Genomic DNA, 24385 nt, shown 5'->3' on the forward strand with positions numbered 1-24385 from the left:
ATTTTCAGGGCAGGGAAACGATTCTGTATGATACTGTAATGATGGATACATTATGCCTCTATTGAAACCCATAGAATGTACAATACAAAGAATGAGCCCTTAATGTAAACTTGGACTTTAGTTAATACTAATGTATCAATAATGGTTCAACAATTATAACAATGCAAGATGTTAAATAATAGCTGAAACTCAGTGTGTAGAGGGGGGTATGTGGGCATTCTCTGAATTTTCTGTTCAATTTCTTCTGTAAACCTAAAACTGCTCTAAAAAATTACAAAGAATATGACTAGGAAAAAAGCTGTCAATGTGAAGTGAGTTTGTGTGTAACAAATCATGTTCATGTAAATTAGTTTAAGATGAACTGGCGCTGGCTGGTGCCAGACACTGGGCTCTAAGCACTTCACATGTATGAACTCATTTCAGCCTCACAAGAATCCTGTGAGGCATCTCCTCATTTGGCAGGTGAGGAAACTGAAGGCCAGGTTAAATGTTGTGCTCAAGTTCACACGGCTAGTACGTGGTGAAGCTGGATTCAAGCCTAGATATGTGGCTCTGGCACTGTGCTCTTAACCACGCGTACCTCTGCGTTGCTCTTCCCAAACTTTTCATTTTAAAAGAGGATATAAGAGGGGGCCCCGAAACAAATAATTTCTTTAAATCAACTTTATTATGGAATAATTTACATTAAGTAAAATCACCCATTTTAAGTGCTCAGTTTCTTAAGATTTGGACAAATGTATATACCGATGTAAACACCACCACCATCAAGAAATAGACCATTTCCATCGCCCCAGAAAGTTCCCCCATGCTCCCTCCCAGGCCCCCTCCACCCGCGGAACCAGCCTGAGGTCACCACTGATCTGCTGTCAGTTGCTATAGTTTAGTTTTGACTTTTCTGGAGTTTCTTATGAATGCAATCATATAGGATGTTACTCTTTTGTGACTGGCCTTTGTGTGTGTGTGCGCAACATAATACTTTGGAGACTCAACCATACTGTTGCACATAACAGTAGTTCATTAAAGGAACTAATTTTAAGGCAGGATTTCAGACACGGTAATTCCCAGGAGCGGAAAGTAGGCTTTTTTTTTTTTTTTTTTTTTTAAGAGTAGGAACTTCTCAGTCTGGTTGAACTGCACTGACCTTAGTCTGGCTTCAAGTTAAGGGAGGTACTGGGCAACATCAAGCTGAACTGGACCCCAAATGGGCTCCAAGTACTGAAAGTTATTGGAGGGGCCAAGTAGTTCCCCGGATCCCCCAGGCTTCGGGCAGGAAGGGCAGGTTAGTCATCGTTTTCTTCTCTGCATAATGTAAGGGACTGCCTTGCTCTGCTTTCTGCATTGCACAAGGCTATGAGAAGCTTTGAGCTCCTCACGTAAACTGTTTTGCAGTCTCAAACATGGTGTTAATGATGATCATTAGCAATAAAGTAAGAAAAAGAAAAGCAGAGTTGGAGGAAGGTTAGCCCACTGTAAGGAATGGTCTTACATTCTAGAAAATAGGTTATATGAATTAAATTACACCTCCAATGTAAAAATGTGTTTCCAGAGGAAAGGTGCACCCTAACCACTCCTGACTACACCACGTGCTGTTTACAAACGTGCTTTTTGAGCAGATTTGGTACTCTCCCAGGGGCTTTGCTGACCTGGGTCTAGATTTGATCTCAGCGCTGCTGCTAAACCCTTCGAGGGACCGTGCTCGGTTCCACAGCTGTTTGTCTGGGCCTCTGGTTCCATGTCTGTAAACGAGATGCTTGCACCTAAAGTTCTCTTAAATGTTCTGGTGGCTCTAAAAACCCCTTTGCGGGTTTTATTACTTGGCCCTCAAGAGCAAGCTCTCATTGCTATGTGAGGCGTGGGCCACGAGGGGGCGCCGCCTCCTCGGAGGAAGCTGGAGCTGTGCTCACACTCTCCCCAATCTTCCCTCCTGTACAGTGTCCACGCTCATTCAGAGTGGTTGTGACAGAAGGCTTCAGGCTGGTGATAATGAGAAACACAGAAGCCAGATCACAGGGCCCGATAGATATCTGGCCAACACAGGAACACTGGAATATGTAAAATAGGCGACCAACCTGACTGCTTTAACCACGATCCTCTCCCCCAGACAGCACCTTGACATATATTTCCAAATCACCTTCCCAAACTGCTCAACCCATGTTTGTTTGGTCGGTTGATTGGTTAGTTTTCCTTTTAATTTAACAAGTAGACACTGTGAACCCTCTTCTGCTATAAATATAAACTACTAGTTGCTACATTCTTATTAGTCTGGGTAGTCATCGATAATACTGACTGCTATGATTTGAATGTATGTGGCCCTCCAAAATCATGTGTTAGAAGCTCATACCCAATGTAAAAGTCTTAAGAGGTGGGACGTTTTGGAAAGTGATTAAGTCATGAGCGCTCTGCCTCATGAACGGGATTCGTGCCCTTATGAAAGAGGTTGAAGGGAGCGCCCTAGCCCCTTTACCCCTCCCGCCATCTGTGAAGCAGAGAGCAGCCCTCACCAGACACTGAATCTGCTGGCGCCCTGGACTTGGACCCTCAGCTTCCAGAACTGTGAGAAATAAATTTCTATTATTTATATATTCCCCAGTCTAAGGTATTTTGTTTTCTCAGCACAATGGACTAAGACACATGACTAAAATTTTTCTACTTTAATCATGCATTATAGGCTTCCAGGTGTTTTCAGTTCAATCTGATTGACACCAACACACACTGATGGCCTGGGAGATGTGTAAGGCCTGGCTCCCAGGAAGGCCACAGAGGTTAACAGGACGCAGGAGGGACAGGAGACAGGGAGAGGAGTTCAGTTCCACCAGCATTCACTGAGCATCTCCTACCTGCAGCCACTGTGCAGAGTGTTCACTGTGACAGCTGCATGAGTGTTGCTAGGCAGACCAGCAAGGGGAAGGCATGTTCAAAGGTCCTGGTGTGTGAAACAGCAGACATGTGGGAGGACAGCAAGTAAGGCCTACAGGGCAGAGGATGTGGCTGGGAGATGGGCAGGCTGGAAATGCTTCTGGCTTGTCAGCTGTATCAAGGGGTGCAAATTGCATCCTCAGAGCCCTGGGGCCACTGCAGGTTATTTTTTTAATTGAAATGTTGTTGGGTGTATTAAGTTCAATACAATTTTATCACCCGTGTAGTTTCTTGTATCCATCACCACACCCAAGATACTAAACATTTCCAACATGAGAATCCCTCTGCTTGGCCTTTTGTAACCATAACCACCTCCCATCTACTCCCTCCCTCCACTGCCCACCAGCCCCAGTAATGGATTTAGAGTGGAGGGTAAGGAGGAGGGGCCTAAGAAGATCCTATTTCTGCTTCTAAGAGCTCGTGGGGATTAGGGTGGGCTGTGAGTTGGGATGCCAAGTTTGGGGCTTGCTAGGTTAGTTGTGGTCACGGAAATGTTCAGAGGCCATGGGGGAAATGTCCCCGAGGCCAATGAGTTTACAAATCCCTGGCTGAGGAGGGAAGTCTGAGCTGGAGGTGACATTTGGGAGTCAGCACCTATCACTGCTGGTGTGGAGGGTTTGCCTAGGGAGGGAGTGGAGAAAGAGCAGAGGACCCAGAAAGGAGCCCCCAGGAGGATCACCACACTTCATGTAACAGACAGTGTCTGCCCAAGAGGAGTGGACAGTCCGCTTCAGGGTGCAGCCTGCACACAGGCCCACAGGCAGTCCCTTGTTTCACAGCTGGGCCTCCTGCATCCAAAGCCTTGCTCTTGCTCAGGGAGCCTGGGAATCTGCACAGAGGGCTCTCCCAACGTGCCGGCTGCCTCAGTTTGCCACCAGTGCAAGCCTCAGACGCAGGCACGGAATGTCCATCTGCACAATGTCCACCCCTCGGCTGTGTCCTGTTCAGTCCCCTGGGGACACGGCTTGTTAATCTGGGTCCTGCCATTCAGGAAAAGACCTCAGATGTCATGGAATCTAACGCCTTTAATTTACAAAGGAGAAAACTTGTCCTCGGGGAGAAGAGGGGCTTCGCCAAGGCCACCGACGTGACCTTCTGCAAGGAAGGGAGCTGTTTCTCTTCATGTCCAGAATCAGTTGTTCCCCAACAGGAAAAGGGGGTGAAACCCACGCGAGAAGGATAAGTTTCTGAATTCTTTCCTTCGGCAACTTTTATTGCGCGTCTACTCTGCTCCAGTCAGGGCTAGGGTTTTCCGAATACGGAGATGGATTAGTTACGGGCTCTAATGCTGGTGGATAAAGACATCGAAGAGTTAAATTCTGGGAGCGCTACGTGGAATGCGGGTAGAGGAATCTCCCCGAGGAACAGTTCCTGCCTCCCTTCCCAGGCTCCGGAAACCTGGGCGCGAAGAGCCCGGGAAGGGCTGCGCCGCGGGCGCGCGGCCTCCCCCGCCGAGCCCCCCGGCCCCGGGAGTGGCCGTTCTCGAATTACGAATTACCACAAAAGGGGGTGGAGGCCGGGCTTGCTTCGGTGGCCTCCCTCAGGGAAGGGGGTGGGTCCGGGGAGGGGTTTGCCGTCGGACTCTGGTTAAAAGTACGGGGGGGAAAGAGTAAGCGGGCGACTCCAGCGCGCGGCTTCCTAACTCGGGGCTCTCTTTCTGGAACGATCGGAGAACTCTGCTCGCCGCCTCTGCTCGGGAAAGGGGCTCCGCGGCGACGGGCAAGGACAACCCGGCTCCAGCGCAGCCACCGCGGACCCCGCTGCCAAGTAAGACGCTTCCCGCGCCACCCCCTCCCCAGCGCGGCTCGCGGGAAAGCGGGGCGTCCCCGCGGGGTCTCCAGGCTCGGCCACCCGCGGGGCCGCCTCCGGGGCCGGAGCGGCGGGCACACCCAGCGAAGACTTCTTGCCGGGGGCGATGCGAGGAGGTGCAGGCTGACGGGTCCCCCTCCCGACTCGCGCGGCCCCGCCCTGCCCCGCCTCGCCTGCAGCCTGCGCGCCCGGGGAGCGGGGCGCGGGGCTCCTCTTTGGCCGGGAGCGCCGGTGTCCAGGCGGGACAGAGCCAGTCCAGCCCTGGTGTGCACTGGCTGGGGGGTCAGGGGCACTGGGGGTGGTGCCCGTGGCCTGGGGTCTGGCTATGAGGATGTGGCGGCGCGGGGGACGGGGATCACGCTGGAATGTCCTCGGAGCTGCGGCTCTGGGGCTGTGCAGCGCGCAGGGCTGGGGCAGTTTGGGGGGTGGACACTGGGGATGTGCCCGGGAGCTCCAGAGCCATGGCCTGGAAGTGGCTTTTCTTCCCAGCCTGCTGGAAAGGCTCGGGGGAGCGCCCGAGCGCCCTGAGCCTTGCGGGACCAAGCGCAGTCCGCACGCCAGGTGTTCACTCCCAAGTCGCCCTGGCTCGTCCGGGACAGGAAACCTCCTTCCGCCGTTGTCACCACTGAGAGGCCCTGGAGTAGGAGAGAACCAGCACGAGCGATCCCACGGGTAGAGCCAATTCAGACCGTGTGCCTTAGTCCCACCGTCCCCAGTGCCTACAAATTTTATGTTCCCTCTTCACTCCCAAATCTGGGAGATGTCACTATAATCAGCGTTGGCATAGAAATGATTGGAAGAAACAAGAGAAGTTTCTTCTCCATCACTCCTGGGCAAAGACCACCCAAAAAACAGTGGGAGTGCAGGAAGGGGCGGGGAGGGGCGGTGGGACGCAGTGGAACAAGGTAGGGGAAGATACTGAACTGCTCCATGTGGTTAGGACACCTCAAGTCCTGATGAGAGGAGAGATATATGCACGACAGTCAGAAACATGCCCCAGAGTAGTTTCATCCCCTAAAATCCTGGAACTGCAGAGATCTTAAAATCAGTCCAGTCGTTTCTTTTGGCAGAGGAGGAAAAGTGCTGAAGCTCACGGCCACTGGGTTGGTCAGTGTGGGGACTCGGACCCATATCCCTCACTCCAACCCTCTCCCCTACAACACCACCAGCCTGTCTGTCCTGGAACCCTAAAAGCCCATTAGTCATTTTTGGTGGAATTCCTTGGTTATTTATGGTGTATTGTGTACTTAATGGTCAGAGATGGGGCTTAGGACGGAAGCAGAAGAGTTCATTTTCCTGGTCAGTTCCCAGATGAATGACTGACTCACTGGACTCTGCCTGGGCTAAATCATTAATCTCCCTCCCCCACGTTTGTCCTGTTCTTCTTCCTGGTCCCTAGTATCTGCCCCTGGGACAACCATCAAACCCAAGACAAGAAGTGTGCACCCCATGGGCCCCTGGTGACCCTCAGGGTTCCCCCCAAGGGGTTTGGGTCTCAGTGGTCTGTGTGTGTGTCTGTGTACGTGCATCTGTTTGTTTCTCTGTAAGTGTGTGTTTTAAAGCAACTAGGTCTAAGTTCCCTTAGCCATTAAGTGGCAAGGCTGAATATGAAACTCGTCTGAAGACAAATCATGCACTTGACATCACACATTGGCTGACATTTTGATGCTTCGCAGACAGGAGGTTCTGTGAAGAAGCTTCCATTGATCTGCTTTCCAGATGGGCTCCTTGCCAAGACTCTCCTGCCTCCTTCCTAGTCCTTGTCCTCTGACCGCTGAATGACCAGTGTGAAAGGGCTTTGTGAAGGAAACAGATTTTCTGTGCTTCAGATATGATTATCAGTGAAGCTTTCATTGCCCTAGGAAATTCTACATTGTTTATTAAAAAGTTTATTTTATTCTGAAAAGTTTTAAATATGCACAAAAGTGGAGAGAAGGGAATAAGGAACCCCATATACAGTCATGTGCTGCATAATGACATAATGGGCAATGATGAACCGCGTTTACAGCGGTGGTCCTGTAGGACTATAAGGGCTATACCTTCTAGCCTAGGTGTGTAGTGGGCTGTACCGTCTAGGTTTGTGTGTGTACACTCTGTGATGTTCGCACGACAATGAAATCTCCTAAGGACGCCTTTCTCAGAAGTGTACACGTGCCTGTGCTTCTCACCGAGCTTTAACGGTTATTAACGTTTTGCCTCACTTCATCTATCCCTTTTCTGTTTCTTTGTATTGACATATTGTAAAGTAAATCTCAGACGTCATGTCATTTCATCACTATGGACTTCAGTGTGATCTCTGAAGTTATTAAATAACTATTGATACCATTATTGCACCTACGAGAATTAACAATAATTATTTGTTGGTATCGTCTAATACCCAGTTTTCCCCAAAATATCTTTTCATAGTTGATCTGAGTTCTGTTGATTTGTATAATTTGTTACATTTCTATTGTATGTTACTCCTTTCAAGCTACTTTTCTATCTACTGTGTCATACGATTCTTACAACATCCCAGTAAAGAGTGAGGTGGGTACTGCTGAATCCATTTTATGGCTGAGGAAACTGGCAAACAGGTAAGCTGTCCAGATGGCACAGCTGGTGGCTGACAGAGCCAGGACCTAACCTCATCCTGGGCAACAGTGGTTCTGGTTCTTCAAGCTGCTCATGAAATATCAGCTGCTCTCTGAAGAGTTCATCTTGGTTCAGGCTTCATCCTGGGGCTTATCACGGCCTCTGCACACCTTGAATCAGAAATCCCTGAGCAAATATTTAGTAAATGGCCATTTGGCGATTGAGATAAATCAGCCACAAAGTTAGGAAGCTTGGCTTTGTTCTCCAGCTTATTGTGAAACTGTAAGAAAGCAACTTACCTCTCGAGGGCTCAGCATTGTCCCCCCTGAACTAGGGAGCATTATCCTTTCTCATTTTTGGCTTCTAGCTCAAAAAGGAGGCTTAGCGGGATGACTGTGGCTGGAATTTCCAGAAGAAACAATGGCTACCGAAAGAAATCTGGTAGAGAACAATCACCTCTCTTTGAGCATCTCCTGAGTATTTTGGCACCTACCATCTTCATACTAAAGCCCCTAAAGCATGTGACAGAGAAGAGCTGCAGACATATAGGCTTCCCACTAAAGTCCTCAGTTTACGGACAACTTCGTGTATTCCACCTTCATCTGCTGAAGATAAACAACACCAGAGTCTTTTGCTTTTAACATTTTTATTGCTTATGTTTATTTGCTTTTGAAAAGGGGTGATAAAGGAGAAATTTTTGCATCTTATAAATGAGACTCATGAGTCAGAATTCTTTTTTGGCCAGCTGTGTGGAAAAAAGGAATCTCTTGTTGCTCAACTCCCAGGTTTTCTACTGTTCTGGTGGTTGTGCTGAAACAGACAGGGAATAGACAGACCTTCCATAAAATAGCCAGCTGGGAGCAGAGGAATTGGTCAATCCAATCTCATCATTGGAGGAACTCAAAAGAAGCAAAACATTAACTTTAAACCACACTGTCTTCTGGCAGCTGTAAGTAAATTCTCTTCTCCCTTAGCCAAGAGACTGTCTCCACCTGGAAGGAATTCCTAGGTGATTCTGCCTCAGCAGCTGCAGTTGCCTGGGCATGATTGCTTCCTTCATTTTATAGTTTTGGGAGTCTTAGGAGGTACCGTTCCCCACTCCCAGGGGCTGCCTGGCTGTAGAAGAGCAACTTGTAATGACTCTTGTTCATTTTCTTTTGGGGAGAAAACTTCATGGTCAGTCTGCATGGCAGTCACACAGGCCCACCTGCACGTCACACCGTGGGTGGGCCATGACACCTCAGATGAAGTGGTCAGAGCCCACATTACTCCAGGTCCACAGAACCAGCAGACTAGCCATTGTGGGCTAGAAAAGGAAGAGCCAAGCAGCTATGCACAGAGATGCAGCAGCAACATGCAACTGAATTTTCTAAGTCTGTCTGAGTTGAAGCAAATATGCAGAAATGTCTCATTTTGGTAACCCCACAGATATGTTCCTGCCATTGAACATAGTGCATGCTCGGCAACCTGGCTACTGCCTGACCAGGTGTGTTGGCTGCTTTTCTACCACGACCTGGGGCAGAGAAGTCTCTAGGCAGCAGGACTACCTTTACAGAGTAGCCAACTTGTTTGGGGATGATAAAGCATGATTGTGACAGATTAGATAAGATTTCTGTCCAGAGTTTAAAAAAATCTTTCACACTTCCCTTGGCAGAAACAATATTGCCAGACAAGTTATGTGTGGCAAATAAGATTGTTAGAGCAGGAACTAACCAGCCAGTAATGAGGATGTGGTTAGGATCACAGTTAGTAAGTTCTTCTTGTCCGAGGCCTTTTGATCCCTTCACTTGGGATAGCTTTAGTATTATAAGTAATTATAATATTATACACAAATCGCAATATGTGTCCTTTTTTAGTTTTTTCATTGCCAAAATCCAGGTCAGACGAGCAGACACATCTGGCTCTCTGGGTTTCCTGTGACAACATATCTCACATGTCCTCCTTGATGTGTTGCCAACACAATACTATAAGTATCTTCTGCAAAAATAACATCGCTTGCCCATGAAAGATACTCTATGAGAAGATAACTTATGTCAATGACTTGTGAACAGCTTAATTTTCAGTTTGTTTGTGATGTCCTTCGTGAACTTGAGTCTGTGAACTTCCCCCACCCCCAGCCAACCACGGGTGTGCTGGGATAAACACACACAGCGTTTAGAGTGCCTGCATGACTCAAAGACATTTGGGTTGTTTCTACCTTTTGGTTATTGGGAATAGTGCTGCTGTGAACAGTGCTGTACAAATGCCAGCTACGGACAGACTCTAACCAAGTGAACGTGCCCTTGTAACTGTCACCTAGATCAAGAAAAGAACATTACCAAGAGTGCATGAGTTTAAAGGTAGAGCAGGACATTTCGAATACATTTCATGCCTGCATACTGCTGCTTCAACTACACCTCAAGATCCTGGAATTGGTATTTGAAAAATACGGTTTATAGTCTAGAAGACCACTGGAGTAGATGTGAGTTTTAAGCAGTTCTTTCCTTAAATGTCCAGGGAAGGGAACACAACATACTTGGGATTTGTAGTTGTAGCTCTCTTAGGGTGTCACCAGTAGGGATCATTCTTCCAGGCTCCCCTTCAGCTAGGGGAGCATTAAATCCACCTGGAGAGCACCTGCTCATTGTCAGCTTCTGCTGGAGCACGGCTTAAGCCTGAGCAAAAAGTTTTCTGGCCATCTCCTGCCTTCTTGCCTCATTCTCTGTTCTTCCTCCTTCCCTTCCCACCACGTCTTCTCTCTCCTTAACTAAAATGATTTATTAGTGACTCTCCATGTGCCAGACACCATGCCAATCATCATAGGAGAAACAAAAATGAATCAGAAATGATATTTGACATATGTTTTAAAAATAAATCTTCAGTTAAGAGTAATATTCTGATGGCCAGCAGCCAACCCAATGGTGCCTCCCTCGTGCCAACTGCAGCCTTAGAGCATAGCCCAAGCATTTGTCTGGGCTCATTGCAACCCTGATAAAGAGGGGAAAACTATCAACCAAGTTATCTGGAACTGCAGTTACTGCACTCTAGTATGCCCATACCAACCCATAAGAATGAGTCTTTAAAACACTTTGAAACTGCCTCGAATTCAAGTGCTTCGTCTGACAGAATTCTGCTAAACATGATGTTTAGTGACCATTTTAGTGATTAAGAAGAAAAAACTAAATTGTAGACATCAGTGAAACCCCGTGGGGTCCCTAATCCTTTTCGATGGCACTTGTGACTTTCTTATTTATTTATTTACTTATTTTTAAATTATTTATTTTTTATTTTCGGCCACAAAACAAGTCAATATCTTTAAAAAAACTAAGATCATAGAAAATATGTTCTCTGACCACAACAACAGAAGGAAATTTAGAAAATTCACAAAGATATGGAAATTAAACAACACTCTCTAAAATAAACAATGAGCAAAAAGAATATCACAGGGAAATTAGAGAGTATTTTAAGATACAAATCAAAGCACAACATATTAAATTTCATAAGATGCAGGGCTCATGCAGTGTTTAGAGGAAAATTTATACTTGTAAATACCTACATTAAAGTGCTACATTCTTTTTTAAGGTATTAATCTCTTTGTAAATTTCCTCCTTCATATCCTGGATTTTTTTTCTTGTTTCATTTAGTTGTCTAGCTTAGTCTTCTCCTATCTCAGGAGTTTCCTTAAGATTGTTTCTCAGAATGCCTTCTCAGTGATTTCAAGGGTTTCCCGCTCTAGAGGGTCTGGTATTTGAGAATTACTGTATTCTTTTGGTGGTGTCATATTTTCTTGGGTTTTCATATTTCTAGTATCTCTACACTGATGTCTGGTCATCTGGTAGAGCAGTTGCTTCTTCCACTACTCTGGAGTGGGCTTTGAGGAGAGAGACCTCTTCTTTTTCCAGTCTCTGCTGGCGACTCTCCTTATATCAGTGTAGTTGAGTGTCTGGTGGGCTGCCTGCATGGTAGCTGTGCCTGCTGTGACATCCACTGTTTTTGCAGCAGCCATGGTGGTGGTGGTGGCTGTGGTAGGCTACTTGCATAGAAGTGGTGTTTTTGATGTGCTCCTGGGGATGCTGCCCTTGGCTCCTGCTTTAGGACCCTGGGTATGCTGTTTCTTGCTTTCATCCAGCCCATGACTTTCTTAAGTGGATAGTCCTTTGGTGTTTTTTCTTCCTGGCAGCTCTCAAAGCCATGCCCACCTCTTCACCCCACTACCACCCCTTTACATCATCCATTGCTCCAATGTCATGACATTAAGTTATGGCATTACTTCATGACATTACCCTAGTGTCATCTGTTACCTGGGTGGTTGCAACAGTCTCCTCACTGGCTTCCCTTCCCTGGGTCTTAATGCATGTGGAACCATCCTCTGCAATAGTCTGGGTGATCTTTCTAGAGCAGGGATCAGCAAACTTTTTCTGTAAAGGGCCAGATAGCAAATATTTTAGGCTTTGGGGGCCATACAGTCTCTGTGGCACCGGGTCAACTCTGCCATTTTAGTGTGAATGCAGCTATGGACATTATGTAAAAGAATGAGTGTGTCTGTGTTCCAATAAAACTTTGTTTACAAAAACTTTATTTACAGGTTTGGCCCATGGGCTATGGTTTGGTGACCCTTGCTCTAGATCATAGATCTGCCCACATCGCCTTCCAACTTACTTTTCATTGGCTCTTCATCCCCAAAAGGAAATCTCACTTTTTTTAGCATTACATAAGGGGTTCTTAAGCCTTTTGTTTGCTTCTCCAGCCTCACTTCTTTTTATTCTCTTCACCATATCCACTACCCCAGCCCTTCCACTCTTCCTCTTGCAATTCTGAACCACTAGAATACCCTATATTATTTCAGACCTGCTGTACCTGCTGCCTGGAATGATGACACCTCCCTGCTCCCACTCTCCCCTCCTACCTATCAAACTCCTACTTTCTTTCAAAACCTGCTCAGGTGTCAATTGCCTAAAACTTTCCCTGTTCCTCACTCTCAGTTAGAATCAGTGCCTTCTCAGTTCTATTTCTGAACCTTGGATCTATTTCTCTTATTGCCTCTGGAAGTATACTGTGAAATCCTTGAAGATAGGACCCATATCAGATTCATCTTTGAATTCTCAGTGCCTAGTACAGGGCTTGTCATGTAGTAGATGCTTAGTAAATATGTTCTACTAAGCTGATTATCATTTAAGTAGATTCTTTTTAACAGCTTTATTGAGATATAATTCATATATCATACAATTCTTCCACTTAAACTATACAATAGATTTTAGAATATTCACAGATATGTTCAACCATCACCACAGGCAATCTTAGGACATTTTTGTCGATACAAAGAGAAGTCTGTATCATTTAGCCATCACCCCTAATCCGACACTAATCTATTTCCTGTCTCTATATTGCAGTTTCTGGACATTTCATGTAAATGCAATCATATAATATGTGATCTTTTGTGTGGCATCTTTCACTTTGCCTAAAATTTTCAAGCCTCATCGATATCAAAGCATGTATCACTTCTCCATTACTTTTTATGGCCAAATAATGTTCCATCATATGGATATACCACATCTTGTTTATCCATTCATTGTTGATGGACATTTGGGTTGTTTCCACCTTTGGGCTACTATGGACAATACTGCTATGAACATTTGTGTACAAGTTTTGTTTCAGTTGAAACACCTGTTTCAATTCTAGGAGTGGAATTGCTGGGTCATGTGGTAATTCTATGCCTGACTTTTTTAGGAACCGTCAAACTGTTTTTAGCAGTGGCTATACCATCTTGCATTCCCACCAGCAGTATATGAGGATTCCAGTTTCTCCACATTTTTGCTAGCAGTTGTTATTTTCCACTTTAAAAAACAATTATAGCCATCCTTATGGGTATGAAGTGGCATCTTACTGTGGTTTGGGTATGCATTTGCCTAATGACTAATGATGCTGAGCATCTTTTCATGAGCTTGTTGGCCACTTGTATATCTTTTCTGGGGAAATGTCTATTCAAGTCTTTGCCTATTTTTTTAATTGGGTTGCTTGTCTTTTTATTGTTGAACTGGAAGATTTTTATAAATTGCAGATACTAGATTCTTATCAGATATATGACTTACAAATATTTTCTCATTCTGTGAGTTGTCTTTTCCCTTTCTCGATAGTGTCTCTTTTTTTCCAGTTTAAATCATGTTTATTCAACATCTATTCTGTGCTGGACACAGGGGATCCAGAGATGTGCAAGGTACTGGTACTCACCCTCTAGTGGGCTCACAGACTTAGGAGAGAGACAGACATGCACACAGTGACAAAATAGTAGATTAAGTACAATAAATACTTGGTCATCACATTTTTTTGCCACTCCCACCACTACTGCTCTGGTCATGAAGCACCTTGATAGTATGTTTTGATGTACAAAAGTTTTAAATTTGGTGAAGTTCAATTTACATATTTTTCCTTTTGTTCCCTGTGTTTTTGGTGTCATATCCAAGAAACCATTGCTGAGTGCAAGATCATGAATATTTACCCCTATGTTTTCTTCTAAAAGTTCTACAGTTTTAGCTTTTACATTTAGGTCTTTGGTCCATTTTGAATTATTTTTTTATAAATGATATGGGATTGGGGTCCACCTTTATTCTTTTCCACGTGGCTATTCAGTTGTTCCAGCGTTATTTTTTGAAAACACTATTTTTTCTCCACACCCTTGTTCAAATCAATTGACCACAAATACATGGGTTTATTCATGGACTCTCAATTCTATTCCATTGGTCTATATGTCTCTCTTTATGCCAGTACCATACTGTCTTGATTTTCAGTATGTTTTGAAACCAGAATGGATGAGTTCTCTTACTTTGTTCTCCTTTTCACAATTTTTTTTGGCTATTCTGGGTCTCTTGCAATTCCATATGAATTTTAATCAGTCAGTTTGTCAATTTCCACAAAATAGTCAGCTAGGGTTCTGATAGGGATTATGTTGAATATGCAGATCAGTTGGGGGAGTATGCCCATTGTATTAGTCTGTTTCTGTTGCTTATAACAAAATACCTGAAGTTGGGTAGTGTATAAAGAAACAGGATTTATTGCTTACAGTTTCAAATGCTGGGGGGGGTCCAAAGTCCAGGGAACACATCTGCTGAGGGTCTTACACAGCAGGGCAAGATCTCATATGACAGATGGTGGAGCTAGAGAGAGAGCTAACTCTTCACTCCTTCTCCTTTTAAAGCCTTCAGAACCATGCACGTGGCCACCATTAAACCATCAAATGGATTAATCCATTCACTATGGCATGGTTCTCACAATCTAATCACCTCTTCAAGACCTCGCCTTTCAGTTACCACGATAGGATTTCCCACCCTCTTAACACTGCATGGTGGGGATTACGTTTCTAATACATGGACTTTGGGGGACACCATTCAATCCACAGCACCCATCTGAACAATATTAAGTCTCCTAATCCATGAACATGGGATGTTTTCCCCTTTATTTAGATCTTTAATTTTTTTCAACAATGTTTTATAGTTTTCAGAGTATATATTTTGAGAGTATATATTTTGCACCTCATTTGCTAAATTTATTCCTAAGTATGTCATTCTTTTTGCTGCTATTGTAAATGGGATTGCTTTCTTAATTTCATTTTGGATTATTTATTTAAATCATATAGAAATAGAGTTGATTTTTGTACATTGATTTTGTGTTCTGTAACCTTACTGAACTCATATATCAGTTCTTTAGTAGATCTCTTAGGATTTTTTTATGTACCTATGTCAGTAGATTCCTAAACAAGAGTAGGTATTCACAAGGTAGGTATGTGGTATTCTAGACTAGGGAATGTCATGTCCAAAGGCAGAGAAGTGTGAAAGCAGGTGGAACCATATGTACTCAGGTCAGTGTGGCCAGAGCTCAGGGTAGCAGGCTGTAGCTAGTTTGTGTCATGCTGAAGAGAGCAGAGGCACCAATGGCTGGTAGTGGGAACTGTGCCATGTCTGCAGATGCAGTAAGAATATTAGAATCATTCTTGGATGGAAGTCCAGAAGGCAATTGTGATCAGCACCAATAATACTGATGAGCTCCAAAGGTAGCTGAGAAAGTCTGCCCCCTCAGTAAAAGCAAGAACTTGTAGGTCTCTGTGTATATGACACTACCCTGTGGATGCCATTATCTTGAAAAAAGATTACTGGTGACCCAGCACCAGCTGGCATTGTGCAGCCAAGCCTGGCCAGCTCCAGTGATGTGGCAGTTGGTGCCTGCCACTATTGCTCACTGGGCTTCTGCACAGGAGCCGGTGCTGTGGCAGGATCTTAGTGAACTTTAGAACTGTGCTCCTATCCCACTCCCCTGCAAATCTCGACATTTCCAGACAAGGTGAAGTGGCTGGGGTCTGTGTACCAGTTGCTCCTTCCTGAAGCACAGGCCTGAAGAATTGCCTGTTGGCCCAGGCTGCATCACTTGGATGAGAGCTTGGCTGACAGCTTCTGGAGGCACAAAGGCGTAGAAAGTCCAAGAGCGAGTCCTGCTGTGATGGACAGCCCTTACCCGAGGCACACAGCAAGCTTAAGAGGGAGGGCTTGGGGAGGGTGTCACTTAGGGACTGGTCTCAGGAAGGGCCTCCCTGGGCAATTTGGATGGGTCATCTCTGAGAAAAACTGATTTGTACACTCCCTGCATCCCAGGACTCTCACCATCTCCCACCCAGCATGCTCATCGTACCCCCAGCTGTCCAAGCCCCTCCCTGCCTCAGTGTCTGTGGCTGGACCGACCCTCGGCACTCTCCGTCCAGGAGCTGGCACGCAGCGGGCCCCGTCCCTGGAGACACTGGGATTGTTTGCGGTGATTGGAGTCCTTGCTGAGTCTGCATATCATTCTGGACCTGGCTTCTGTTCTCTTCCCCCTGCCAGCCTTTTGTGGATTTTAACATCTCCCTCAAAGTGGCACGGAAACTCAGATCAATTTGACTGCTGGTTGTTCGCTCTGGGAAATGGCGTGCCTGAGAGCGTGTGTGTGTATGTGTGTGTGTGTGTGTGCGTGTGTGTGTGTGTGCGTGTGTGTGGTGGGGGAGGAAGTGAGAGGATGGTTAAAACCTGTTACTCAAGTGGTGTGCCGAGTGGTTGATGGGCATAGTGATACCCCTCCCTCCTGGATCTTGGACATTGGCTCTTCCAGTCATTACATGTTATCCTGGAGTCATACCATGCTTCCTTTTTTGTTTTGTTTTGTTTTGTTTCGGCGGTAGGGTGGGGAATGGGGGTAGGATAATTTGAACCTGATGGGCATCCTCGCCTTCCGTCTGTTGTTCTCCGCCACTGTAATAGTGTTGCTTCAAGCAGCAACACTGATTTTTGTCTTTTCCATGCCCCTTTAAGGGCTACAGGCTGTAGAGATGAGATGTGTCTCTTACAGACACTATATGCTTGGCTTTTGCTTTCTGATCCAATCTGAGAGTCTTCAGAAGCACATTTTAAAGTGTTTGAAATTGTACCTTCAGCCTCCCCAGGAAACAGCCTGGACAAAATGAGATTTCACCCAGAACTGGAGGTGGACTCTGGGGAACCCTGATTGGTCACAAATTATGCCGACAAAGGCCTCTTTTGGAAGGCTGAAAAATATTCAGCTTTGTATGCCCCTTTCTCACCGTCTCACTGTGCCCTGAATATTCCTGTTCTGTGGCCAGAAATAGACGGGACTGAGGTGAAAATTTTGGCCAGGGGCCAAATGGACCAGCCCTGGCCAAGCCTGGTGTCAAAGTCTCATTCTTGCCTGAGGTGGTTCAGAAGAACCCCTCTCCCCCCACCCGCTGCCCTCATCCTCCAAGCACACCCCATTAACCCAGGACTGCCTCCTTCCACAGAGGAATGTGTTCCACATGGGGCCAGAGCAGCACCCGGACCACAGCTGGGATGGCCATGAATGAGGCCCATTCATCACTCCTGTTAGTCTGAGCAGGAATCCCAGGCAGGGAGGGTCCATGGATACCGCCCCCACTGGCCCCATCCCCAAATCTGAATGCCAACATCTGGCAGAGACGTCAAGCAGAGCCTTCCGTCTGGGTGGAGGAATTCAGCAGAGGTCTGGCCCCACCATTCTAAGCCAGAGCCCTCAGCAACATGGGCCACTGCTCCTGGCCGAGAAGTGGCAGGTTGTTTATGTGAAGCTTCACATTCATTCCGGGAAGGGAGGACCGTGACTGGGAGCCCCAGAGCACAAGATGTGGAGCAAGTGCTGGAGGGACTGAAGCATCTCCCTACCTACCAGGGGCCTTGGAAGCTGCATGGCTGTCACAGCTGGGGACCCATCTAGACTTGCTTTAGAAGAGTCCTATGCCCCAGATATTCGTAGCGGGTGAGGGGACAGTTATGAGGATCCGATGAGGACCAGGTTGTGCAAGAGAAGTTTGAAAAGCAAAATGTATAATGTCCAAATACAATGTGTACTTTTTACAGTGTGTTTTTCTCCCTTATCTATGCATGACTAAAGATTACTATTGTTATTGTCAGTAACAATAATTGTTGCTAATAACTAAGAATCAGTTGGTCACACTGGGCATTATTTGACTGGGTGCCACAAAGTCCAGTGTCAGTGGTAAGAGGCCACTGTTTGTCCTATTGTTTAAGAATGCACTTCGGAAGCCAATAGCCACTTAGCTTTTCAGAAAGTATTGTTAGGCAGGTGAGTTCTACAACAGAATACCTTTTTCAGGAAGATGATAGAAAGATTCAAAAGGGATTGCTTTTGGAAGAAAAAGAAGTTTGAGTAGCCCCAAGAAAATCTTGATACTCACAATTTTTTGGAGTAGGCTTTTCATGTTTTTCCTAGGCAGGTGGACTCAGCTGTCAAGATGGTAGTCTAAGAAAAGAACACTGGAAATTTCAGTCCTACGTTTTCTCCTTTTTCTCCTCTAGGCCTTTTGGGACAAAATTAAGTAAGCCTTCATAAAGGATTTTCACATATCCACCCATTATCAGTACAGTGCCGCTCCTGGGATCATAGAAATCAGGGATTCTAGAATGTACTGGGAAGGTCCTGGGGTGAGCAACTGATGCTTCAGGACTAAAGATGTCCTCCAATGAGTGGTATTTGTTGGACACTTAAAGGAGCACTGTTCACAGTCAACTCAGACCCCTGAGCAAGATCAAGGTTTAGACTCTCTTCATCTCTCTCTGATCCCACCCTCATCCTCAACTGCCAGCAAGACCAACAACCACTGGCTGAGAAAGCCCTGCTTGCAAGTCTTATTTGCACACTCCCTGGAGCCCACTCTCACATTAGACTCTGCACAGGTTAGCACAAACCTAGTTTATATAGCACACATGAAAACACCTTCTTATTTAGATAATTAAAGGTTTTCTTCAATATTGTGTATTCTTTGGAGCAAATGTACACGTCAAGTTTTCAAGTAAGTTATTCTAAGAGCTGGATCCTGAAAGAACTACCTTGCCTCCTCCTGGGGATCTCCAAGTTCCCCAAATAACACTTGGGGAAATCAAAGATCAGAATTAAATATAACCAATTTCATTGTGCAGCTTAACATCAGCCAAAACCGTAGTTGGTGCTTGAACAGCCTGACCCAAATCTGGTAAGCAGTGCCTGTTTGAACCAAGATATATTTGCTGATATTTTTTTGACCACCTACTGTGAGCCAGGCACTTAAGAAACATGATCTTTGATTTTTACAACAGTTCCCAAAAAGTAAGTGTTCCTTGTTTCCTCTTTTAAAAAAGTTGTTTTTTAGTACATGTGGCTTTCATTTTATAGATGAAATAATGAGACAGAAAATCTAAGTGGGCCTGAGGTCCAATAGCTAATTAGTGGTAGAAATGGAATTTGAACCTGGTTCTGTGTGACTCTAAACCACTCGTCCATGCTGCTTGGTGTCAGTAGGGGTGGCAGGGCATGCAGCTTTCCTGGAGGAAGATTGTGCAGCTCCCTGTCACAGCAGGTGCTCAAGGCCTCGGAGAAGGTGGCTGATTCCATCCAATGTTCATCAGGAATGTCTCGGACCCTCAGTCCCAGTGACGTGGAGGAGTTCTTTCCCTGTCTCTCTCAGACAACCGCTTGGGGTACAGTGTCTCTTGTTACTATCAACTGTGTGAATTGTATCCTGGAAGGGGTTGAATTGAATGTTAGAATGCCCTCAACACTTAGTCAAGAGCCCAGTGAGAAAAATTGGGGAGACAATTTACCACTTTCTAATAAGCCACAGTCACAGCCAACTTTCTCCTGCCACTCACTCTCCATCAGAGACTTCAGGCTTTAGGCACCTTGCCTTGACCCACTCCTGGGCTCAGCCGTGTGAATAATTAAGACCATCTGCTATAGCAGTTTCTAGACATCACTCAGATGAGGTTTAACAGAATAATCCCCAAGGTGGGCCTTCGTCTGGTGAAACCCGAGCCTGCTTTGGCAGTGTGAGTTGAGGGGCGTGCTTCTCCTGTGTTCCACTGACCCATTTGGAAGATGCTCTCTGCCTGCATTCAGGGTGGAGAATGCTCCGGGAATTGCCATGTTGTGTGGTGACTCAGCTCCAGGGACATAGACTCTTCCTGGGTTGTCAATGTTAAGGGACATCCTTGGAGGTCTCTAAAGGTGAATGCTGAGAATACATCTTCCTGTCATCTAAAAATTCTCCCAACTGTGGTATCACAGAGGTGTCTTCACCAAGCTTTTGGATTTCTTTTGTGAAATAAAGTTCTCTGATTAAGGACTGATTCAGCAGGTATGAAGAAGAGAAATTGTGTCTTCCATCAATGCAAATGTCTTCAAATGTATGGAAGTGTAGATGGAGAACTTACCACATTTGTTTATGTTTAGGCATCAGAAAAAGAAGATATTAGAGCACTTCTGTTTGGTTTTCTTTCTTTTGTTTTATTCAAATTAAAATCCAAGCTTTTCTTTGTGTTTGTTTTTAATCATTTGGATCTTAGTAAATTTCTTAGTGAAGCTCAAATCCTTTAACCCAAAGTGGACTTTCCAAGTACCTCGGTCACTGAGCAGTACCAGAACGTGCTTGTCTCAGAGACAGGGATAATAACGATTAGTGAAAACGGGTGTCAACTCTGGTATCTGGCTGGCCTAGGTGCAAATCTCAACTTGGTCACTTTTTAGCTGTGTTACCACAGGAAAATCACACAGTCTTTCTGTTCCTCGATTTTTCCTCAGGGAAGTAGGGATGCTGATAGTACCTTGCTCAGAGGGCTGTAGGAAGCTGTGTTGTGCATGAAGGCAGCCACCACATGGAGCACTTTCAGCAGTAATGCACAAGTCTTGTGGGATTCTCCTTCACCATAAACTGATGTGAGAGAGGCCAACTTAGTCAGGGGAATCCCTGACCTGTGTAGGTCCAAGTGCACACTGATACAGGATTTCCAGTCACACCCACCAGACAAAACTTAAAGGAAAGTCTTTTTATTTTGGAAGACGTCAACCAGGAGACAGAGGGTAAAGTCTCAACTACCTCCCTGATCAACTGAGAGCTGGGGTTTATACAAGTAAATGTATTGGGGAGACAGGGTGCAGAGTTTTCAAGCATGACAGACAGCTGCTTCCTGACATTATCTATGACGCCAAAGTCTCATCTGGTTTCTGTTCCGTGATGCTATCTTTGAGAGATGTGTCAGGTGAGAGAGGAAGTAGGATCTTCAAGTGTGATAGACAGCTACTTTCAATATAATCAGAGTTAATCACTAAGGGCTAGCTACAAAGGGAATACAAAGTTAGTTTCATAGTGTATACACAAGTGTGGGGGTTTTCTACATTTACACAGTGTGCTAGTGGGAATTGAGATGTGCCATGAGTGTGAAGTACATGCCAGATTTCAAAAGACAATGCAAAAAGTGAATGTAAAATATCTCCATAATTTTCATATTATATATTGAAATGATAAAATTTGGGATATATTACATTCAATAAAATATATCATCAACATTAATTTCGCCTGTTTCATTCTACTTTTTAAAATGTGGCTACTAGAAAATTTCAAATTACATATGTGGCTCACATTACGTTTCTCTTGGGCAGTGCAAGTTAATATTTGTGAAGCACTTTTCACACATTGGTTGATATAGTACAAGTAATCCATAAATACAGGTTTTGTTCTTTGGAAAATATAACCTTTTCTTTAACAGAATCCCACCTCCATTACCAACCTATGCGGTGTCCAGGATGCTGTATAAAAGTAGAGGTCATGCTTTTAGAATAGGGTGTGGGGTGGGGAGGAGAAAGGGTGGTAAATAAATACATAAAAGAGGCAGAGAATAAGAAAGTCTTTGTACCCATAGCTGGGAGAAACCACTGTGGAATTGATCACCCCTGCATGATAAAATCACCAGATCCCCAAATGTACATTGCCTTGAAGCCCCTTTTTATACATGTTTTGTGATGAAAACTGGAACCTCATAAGTTACACCAGCTGGATGAATTTGACATGCAAGTTGACATCCACTTGCCTTCTCTGTCCTAGCCACCTTCTCATTATGCAGAAGAAGAGCTTGAGGCCAAGAGAGGCAGGGACTTGTTAAGGCCACAGAAGGGACTAAGGGGCTGAGCTCTTGTCATTGGCCCAGACTGTTTCTTGGAACCCAGCATGATGCTTCCAGGTCTTCTGCAAGCTGATCTCAGCCAGGAACTTAGACCCTGGCTGAGAGACAAAATGAGGACAGACAGAGACAAACAGGGGCAGCTGGTCTAGGAGATAGAATTGGAAGCCAGGATACCCCAGGTCAAGACCAGGCTCTGCCAGGCACTAACCATTGACCTTTGGGCCGATCAGTTAAACTCTTAGTCTCTATTTCTCTTATCTGTAAAGTGAGCTGAGATGGCCTTTAGGACTCTGAGGTCTCCTCCTGCCCATCCATCCTTCTTTCCCAGCACCTTCCAGACACTGTGTTCCAACACCATCTCTTTTCCGTCCCCCACACTGACTGCTTGTTTGCATGTCCACTGCTTCAATCACACTGTCTCCTCTACCTCAAACTACTCTACCTTTCCTTCTGCTAATTCTCCTTCCCATACCTACTCAAGGCCATCCTCCTCCCACAGCCTCTCCTGACCTTTGCACTGTAGTGGCAGGATTTCTGGATTTGGGAACCAGGAAAAACAAGTTATATTCCCTGCTCTTTCTCCCTGGACACAGCCTTGCCCATTTCCAGCAGCCCTCCTGGTCCTTCCTAGCTCTAACCTCCTCTGGTTTTGCTCCAGCTCACACAGACCTTGGACCCATCACTCCTAACACTCCCATGAAGTGGACCCAACTATCTGATTAAATTCTTTCCTTATAATTCTCCCATTCCAGATAGGAAGGCAGGACCAACCCAGGCGACAATAGGAGAATTATGAGGACAGAATTTACATTCCAGATGGGGAGGTAGGAAGTGAGAGCTTCTTGTTTCCCCATCTGTCCCACAGCAGCTAACTTCACACTGGTTACATGACAGGTGCTCAGCTAAGTACTCATTAAGTGTAATAATATTACTTTTCACTTACACAGCAGAATTTATAATGATTCTAAGAATGGAAAGGAATTGAAGAAAGACATGGACCACAGGCACTAAGATCATGCAGAATTTCATTTCATTCTTGCAGGAAAAGAAGGGAGGGCATATTTTTCTCCATCATCACCCTTATTTACCACCTTCTCTGGGAGCATAAATCCACAGAGGAATCTTTTATTGTAGGGGATGCCAAAAGCCAGCCCAACACCCTCTAATTGTTCAGTGACAAACCAGCATCTTCCACCTGCAATGAAGTGACCTTTGCTGGAAGAAACATGTGTGTAAAACAAGACATTATTTACTGTGATGGCAAAAAGCAGGGGAAATATTTCTTCTTGTTTGAGGTTTGGGTACCGACCATTACCCCTTCTCCTCACTGAGTTCTCACAACTGTGGATTGACCCAAGACACGAAGGCTGATCAAAGTAACCGCTTCGTATGATGGAGCTGGGATTGGGGAAGGCAGCGTGGGCCGAGATGGGCTCCCCGTCCGAGGAAGAAGTGCAGACAGGGCAATCGAGTTTCTCCTTTGCTTTGCCACCTCTCTCATTTGCTGATTGCATTTCATCAGAAGGGATGTGTCTATTTTATAGAAATAAAAACTGAAAAAAGGGGAAACAGCTTTCTGGGAGTTATAGATCCCCCCTACCCTCATTGTGACAACCTAACTATAATCCTAGGACTTCTGCCTGCTGCTCCTTCGTGGGCTCTGTGTTCTTTATAAATAACATCGTGGCTGTGTCCACCATCGGCAGGGCCTGTGGTTTGCCTGCTCCCGTCCACCACCTCTCCCGGGAATGAGGAGGGATCTCCTCTGACCCATCCATTCCCTGTTATTACCCCACCCACTTTAAATAAGCTGCCGGGAAGCCAGGGTCCCACCGCTCGGAGTCCCTGGTCACCAGGAATGCCTGACAGTTTTTCCCTCCTGAGGGTTGGATGGATGCCAATGTGAAAAACGAATCTTACAAAGCAATAAGGAAAAACTTGATAGAAAAAGGGGTAAAAAGCTGGAAGACACTCCAAAAAAGAAATACAGGTGTTTAATAAGCATGGGGGGCAGGGAGCACAACTTCTCTGATAGTAAAAGGAAGTAGTTAAGACAAAATGCACTTTTTTCCTTGTCTGGTGGAGGCAGGTTTGAAAATATGGGCATAGCCAGAGTTTTTAAGGTGTTGGGGAAACCTACATACTGCTGGCAGAGAGGTAAATTGGCACAGACTTTCTGGAAGGCAGTTAATATAGTTCTGCCAAAGTGTTGACTTTTCACATACCCTTTGACCCAGCATTTTCACTTTTAGGAATTTATCCCAAGATTGTACACCATTTCAGCTATGAGGATATGCATTTCAACAATGTTTATAGCAGTGGAAAATTTAGAAATGTGATTAAGGTTATCCATATGCTTGAGTCTATGTAATAAAAATCTTATAAAAGAATAGTCGGTGAGGCATAAGGTTTGCATTGTGCTGTTCAATGTGAAAACTAGTTTGCAAAGCAATAGATGGGAAATTACTCCAGTTGTTAAAAGGAAAGACATACAAACACCAAGGTCCAGCGTTTGATCTCTGTACTTTCCCGCTGCCAAAATAAAAAGAAAAGAAATATGCACAGAAGAAAGATTGGAAGGGTGGATGCCACAGTCACCCCCAGCAGTG

The 24385-nt window shown here is 45.2% G+C and overlaps 1 protein-coding gene across 1 annotated transcript in view; it reads left to right on the forward strand.

Moving 5' to 3' along the window:
• Nucleotides 1–4615: 4615 nt before the first annotated feature.
• The window catches only part of LOXL2 (lysyl oxidase like 2), an 85324-nt gene continuing 65554 nt past the window's right edge, over nucleotides 4616–24385 (forward strand). The window contains exon 1 of the mRNA XM_063086760.1: nucleotides 4616–4683. The gene's annotated coding sequence lies outside the window, so the exon portion shown is untranslated. The remainder of the gene's footprint in view (nucleotides 4684–24385) is intronic.

Source organism: Cynocephalus volans, chromosome 2 (assembly GCF_027409185.1).
Source record: "Cynocephalus volans isolate mCynVol1 chromosome 2, mCynVol1.pri, whole genome shotgun sequence".
NCBI lineage: Eukaryota > Metazoa > Chordata > Mammalia > Dermoptera > Cynocephalidae > Cynocephalus > Cynocephalus volans.